Source organism: Notothenia rossii (genome assembly GCF_949606895.1).
Source record: "Notothenia rossii genome assembly, chromosome: 5".
Taxonomy (NCBI): domain Eukaryota; kingdom Metazoa; phylum Chordata; class Actinopteri; order Perciformes; family Nototheniidae; genus Notothenia; species Notothenia rossii.
Window position 1 is genome coordinate 25,535,762 of NC_136903.1, and position 6,606 is coordinate 25,542,367.

Genomic DNA, 6,606 nt, shown 5'->3' on the forward strand with positions numbered 1-6,606 from the left:
AAAACACTCATCTTTTAACAAGATGTTTTGTTGCCTGAAGTACTGTTTTCCGTACTTTATGCTAAGATGATATAAGCACCTTTAGCTGTACAGTAGCTACATATTTAGCATAGATACATATGAGTGGTATCAATCTTCTCATCTAACTGCCAGTATTTTCCCAACAATGTCAACTTATTTCTTTAAAGATAAGGAAGGCGTTTTTATTGCTTTACATTGAAAACAATGAATATGTATGGTGGATCTTATACAGTTTAAATTAACTTAATTCAACACAAAATCAAATATGTATAATGACTGAACTAAGCGAAAAAAGGGGAACTTGGATTGTGGCTCAATGCATTGGTGCGCTGACCTTTGGATCAGCGGGACACTGCTTCAAATCCCGCTGCAATTATCATTCTGCTGAGTCCTTGGGCAAGACACTTCACATCAAATTATCTCGTGATGATTACCCACAGTTTTGAATACGTAAATCACTTTGTATAAAAGCATCTAACAATTGACCTGTAATGTGAATGAAATGTAGTGACATGGGCAGTATTGCCATACAGTAGTATAATGTCTCATAGCTGATAATGGACAATTGGAAATGGTATTTTCCCAAAAATTTCAAAGAACGAAGAGATGACGTTGGGATTTAACAAATAACATGTCAAAAGAGAAATGTCTTTCTTTTATTGGAGGCCTGTAAGGCTTGTAAATTACAATGTAAGTAGGTAAGATGATGACAGTACTGCTGTGACATGCTGCAGGTGGAAATGTAAGACCCACTTTATTTAGTCTGCCTTGAAGATCTAACTTGACACATGATGAGCAGTCACTTTATGAGAAACTAATAAAGGTAGCAGCTCTTCCTCTGTCACTATACTATTTGATATTGCCATTACTAATTCAGGTGAATCCGAACCAGTAACATACAAACAAAACACAAAACTGTATGTCATTGACAGATAAACTGGCAGCAATACAACCTCAAACTCAAGCATATCCACCAATGTTTCATGGTGAAATCAACTAGTTTCTAATCAAAACCCTCACATATCTGTCAGGTCTTGGTTTCCAAAATAGTTCAAAACAGCAGTGAATAATCTCAGAAAATAAACCATAAAAGAGGACATGGTTTCAGTATGTTTGATGGCCATGGTTTTCCTTATCAAAGAAAAAGGAATAGGCTGACCCAATTTATATTGTGAGCCGCAAGATAGCAGTAGTCTCCCTTGTTTTATGGTAGAGAGATAAATGTGTGAGGCCCTTTAGATAAAATGGCTTTGCTGAATACGACCCTATACTGTGCTGCACTCATGCATTATAGAATCGGTGGTGGGAAATATTTCCAGGCCCATATCATTAGACAACTGAAGACATATGTTCAATTACAGAGTTGGTTCTGTAAAGTTTCCGTGCTTGTTGAGGAAAGTTTAATTCTTCAAAGCGTACACAATTATGACTCGGCTGTTAACATGAATACTTTTTAAAAGTTGTAAACTGGTAAATAGAATGTTTTTAATATGGCTTGATTGTGGCATTATGTAACCACAGGAAGTGGAAAATATTCCAATGTTTTGATTGCATTGTATTATTTGGTATTGAAATCAACATATTGACAAAAAGCTGGTAGAACAATGCTTCAGCGGGCAAATACACAATTTGGATTATAGCAGCTAGTAGCACCATGAATTTAACATCACTTGCAAACTGCTCTCTGCCTCTTCTCGAGGTCTAAATCACAACATTATTATTTAGCTGAAGATATGATAGTGCAAACATACCAAAACCTTTGCAGTTACGTGCAATTCATTCTTTTAGATCTACACATCTTCTCTTTGCAAATAGCACATCGCACAGATGCATTATTGCTTGGCAGTGATGTTAACACTTTTAGCAGGTTGAGCAACTGCAAAGGCGCAAATCCTTAGGTGAAATTGCTTCTCATTGTATTGGTTAAAATCCCATTTTGTCTTCCAACAAAAAGCTACATTTTGCTTACTTGCAATTTCTGCTTTGCTCATACATTGTAAGGACACAAATTGCTGGTGACCTTGTGATTTGTCACATTAAATCAGAAAAATAGGATTACAGCTAGGAAAGAGGAATTGTTCGGTGTGAATGTGAAATCCTGAAAAGGCAAACTCTATCAAATCTTGTCTGTTACATTAGAAATATTAGTAGGAACAGAAAATCTGCTTTGCATTGAATCACTACCACAGATTATGTTTGAAAAATCCTATTTGCTCATATATAACGGTTGGTGCAGTTCCTTCACAGAGAAGCCGAGGATAAACCCACAGTGAACTCTGAGTAAACACACAGAAAAAGCAAATGCTGAGCTAAACATCAAACAAAGGGGTGTGTGGAAAAATGAAACACAGCAACAGTTTTTTTTCTTTGAACAAGATGAATTATTGCAGTTAAGAAGCAAATATATTAGTTCTAATCATTGTACAGTTACAGAGCCTGAAAACTAAACTGTCAGCACATATTCAAACTGTACATTAGAGCTAATAATGTCCAAGCCATTTGCTGCTTCTGTTACTTATGTGGTTTTGTAAGTGTGTAACTGCAATTCAGAAAGTTCATGTTGAAATGAAAGAGAAAGCATAGCCTAATTAAGCTTCAGAGACTGCGGTGCGGTGTGCTCATTATAATGACTAGCTCCTTACGCGGACAGACACACACGCACACAGACAAAACACATCCCCTCACTACATCAGAAGGACTAGACTATTACCATTAATTCTAACTTCTTATCATAACAAAAAAACGTATGTAGTTATCCAGGCATTCTGTGGTTCAATGATAAAAGACCAGTAGATACACATCAGAGGGACCAAAATGAGGTAATTGAAGTGATTTCAGAGCATCTGATCCTCTCACTGTTTGTCAGATGGAGAAGGAACAATGACCCAGTCAGAAGTCATCAGCTGCCATTGTCAGAAATAATATCACACATTATGGGAGAGTAATTGCACAGAGATCAAAGAACTCCTTATCGGCAATCTGCTTGACTGCATGATCAATTTCCTGGGCAGTGAATTATTGATCCATAAGCTCTGGCAGGACCTTGAATTTGTGATCTGTTCAATGGTGTTTTAGCATGGCTATAAGGATGGCTGTCCACCACTTCTATCTCAAAAGCTGAAGTGTTCTTTGTTGAGGCATTCATGGTCCCCTGAGGATTGATCCTTTTGACTTTGGTGATCCCATTAGTTTCCCTCAAGTGCCACTATAAGATTAATATCATCCTCACAACTATAGATTTTCATGGGATTTTTTTTTAATGACATATTTAAACATTCTTGATTGAATTGGAATCAAATGTTGATATTCATATAGTCCCAAGATGATGAATCTCAATGGCTTCCACAGTTCCCCTTTCCTCCCATCAGCTGGTTAACATATGATTGGTTGTTGAAATATATAACATTATAAGATAGATTACAGTCACAGTTAGTTCTGACATTCATGTTGAGAGTGTCACGATCTGTCTGTGTTGTGTTTTTGCCATGTCTAGTTCTGTCTTTGGTTTCCTGTTGCTTCCTGTCTCTGTGTTCACCCCCCGTCTTGCCTGTTGCTTCCTGTCTCTGTGTTCCCTCCTACCTGATTACCTGATTGTGTTCACCTTGTGCCCCTGTGTTTTCTCCTCCCTCCTCACCTGTTTCTTATTTGTGTGATTAGTCTTGTGTGCATTTAAGTTCTGGTTTTTCTGTCTGTCTTTGTGAGATTATTGATGTTGTTGCAAGGTTGTTGTTCAGAGGGATTTTTGTGTTTTGCCTTGCCTGATTTTACTTTGTTGCTAGTTCTGCAATAAAAGTATTTTGGATTTGGATTTTCTGCATTTGGGTCCTGTGTACCTTGCCCTCCAGCTGTGACAGAGAGGGCTAATTGATATAACTTTGTTTACATTCTCTTTACTGTCAATAATATGAATGTGCCCATTATTCAGGTTTATGACCATATGAGCAACCTGCAAAATTACTTTCCTATCAGTCTCAGTTTTTCTCTGTTTTTAGTGCTCCTGTTGGTTCTGAAAAAAAAAAAAACAGGAAAAGTGTCCTCTGGAGTGCTTAAATTGTAGATTACACATAATAAAGTGGCCTCTCGTGTGTCCTTCCATTAGATACAAAGTGGTGACGGGCCCTCCAGGTGGCCTTTGATTTAAGAAAACATTATGCATGCCATACACCAGTGTTTCTCAAACTTTTTCATACCAAGGACCACAATAAAAAAACACTCGCGGACCACCTAACTCCATAAATATCCAAAAACAATAGGCCAGCATACCATTCCAACAGTATAACACATTACAGCCTAATAATGACAAACTAACCTTCTCTACATCGCCTCGTTCACACATTAAATCAACAATACAAATATGACTACAGATTCTACAAGCATTTTGTTCAACTGCGATTTAAAACGCTCTCAGGTTTTACACCTCTTATGAAATGTAGACTACATTTATTACGGAGTTTATGTCCGAGCCAACAGACTCACAGATCGTTGGCTACTGAGAGGTATGCAAAATAAACCGCATGTAGTTCGACACAAACCTCCACTGTGGATTTTCAAAACAAAATACAGTTAAACTATGGTCGCAAGTTTAACTCTCTGAGGTCTAAGCCATTTTTTCACATGTTAGACTCGCGTGGGCTTTTTTTGTAAAAATGCTATTAAAACATGAACCTTGTTGACCATTGGGCTGGCCTGCATGGTCTGCCTACAAAACAAAAATAAAAAAACGTTTATGCAGCCCCAACAACAGCCTATGATCATCAACAGACTTTATGCAATGCTTCATTGGATACATGCATATATTAGATAATAATCTCTCTCTAACTCCTAACACATCTAAATCTACTTCCAGCATGGATAAATGTTCATAAAAGATATCCATTGTTTGTTTTATATGCTTCTTGAAATCTAAAAAAAACACATTGTTTTTCTATAACAGATTACAATCGGAAATGGCACAAACAAGTGGCAACGATGTGTGACGAAGGTGTTGCGATGGCTAGGCTATTTCATGCAATTGAAAGTGTAACTTAAGCTCGCTCCATTGCGGAGATATTCCCGCGAGAGTGCAGAAAACTTAAATAAATAAATGTATTTCAAATGTGAAATTTTAACAAAATACTCACGGACCACTAGGGGGCGCTCACGGACCACCAGTGGTCCGCGGACCACACTTTGAGAAGCACTGTAGTCTTCTGCTCTGCATGCTAAGACTTTCTATGAGGTGCTGGCCTTTTGCTTTGTTTCCGCCCGCGCCCTTCGGACAGCTTGTGTCCACTGCTGTATCAACATTGTTATTATGAGCAAGTTAGCATGCTAAGGTTGTCATGTAGCTCATGTACAGACTCTAACGGCCCGTCCACACCTTATACAGTCTATGGTCCACACACAGGCATGAAAAAAATCTTGAAAAATCTTGATGCTGGGCGTGTCTGAAGCTTGGCGATTTTTTGCGAGCAACGCCACCAACAATGAATCTCCCGCCCCCGACATACAAAGCAATAACAATGTTAAAACGAAGTAAACTAGATATAAACTCCCCAAACAGGCGAAAACCTACCAGTTTCACCCACTGTCTCTGCCACCTCCCTCCATGCCTGTTTCCTCCGGTTTGTATCCCGGTAAATAGTTCTGGTCGTAAAGAACCGGGTGATTTGCTACCGTAATTTCTCGTTTGGAATATGAGGAAATGAACTATGGTCTGGTTCTCTCAGCTTGCACGCAGTTTGATTGGCTAGCGCTTGCACTGGCGGGATTTGCATAAACGGGATTTGATTGGCTGAAAAAAAACATTGCTCAACTTTTGATGCTCACGATGCTCCGCTCCCCACAATGCAGTTCGGCGAAGATTAAAAATCTTCTACGTCACCCCATTCAAGTGAATGGGCGAGGCTTTGAAAGATTGTTTTCATGCCTGCCGTAGGCCCGTCCACAAGAATAGCCCTAGAGACAGCTGTAGAAACGCTTGCATGCAATGTACATGTCTAACTGTGATTGTGATTGGCCTAAATAGACTGTATAGTGTACATATCCATGTGACAGGTGTAGTAATGGGTGTAATGGCACTAAAAGAGCATCTGGGCAGGTTACTGTCCTGGTGCCTGCTTCCTGCCGAGACTGCCTACTCTCTCTGTTGAATAATGTAACAAGTGGTGAGTGGTGTGGGTGGCAGAGAGGGATGGCCTCTTCTCAAAATAGACTTCAGCGCAAAGGCAGAAGGCTTCAGAGAGAAGATAGCCACACAAATGTTGTTATATTAACAATCTGCAGTTATTTATAAAAGCACTGCAGTTTGGGCAGAATCATATAGGCTTATAATATTTCAAAAGACCAGTCATGGTCAAGAAAAAGAAGTATGAGAGGGGCAATGGCTTTGAACAGCTGCGGGAAGTGGCATCAAGGAAATAGGTTTGAATGTGTGCTGAGGTGGTTGGGTTCATCCCTGGAGCATGTGAAACATATAGCAGGAAGTGCAGCCAGCTGTGACCCTGAGACAGGAGTGGTCCCTTCCTCACACCATGTCTCTCTGTGTGTTTGGTGTGTGTGCAACTTGATTACAGAGAGCATCCTCGCTATTTCAACAGGGGAGTC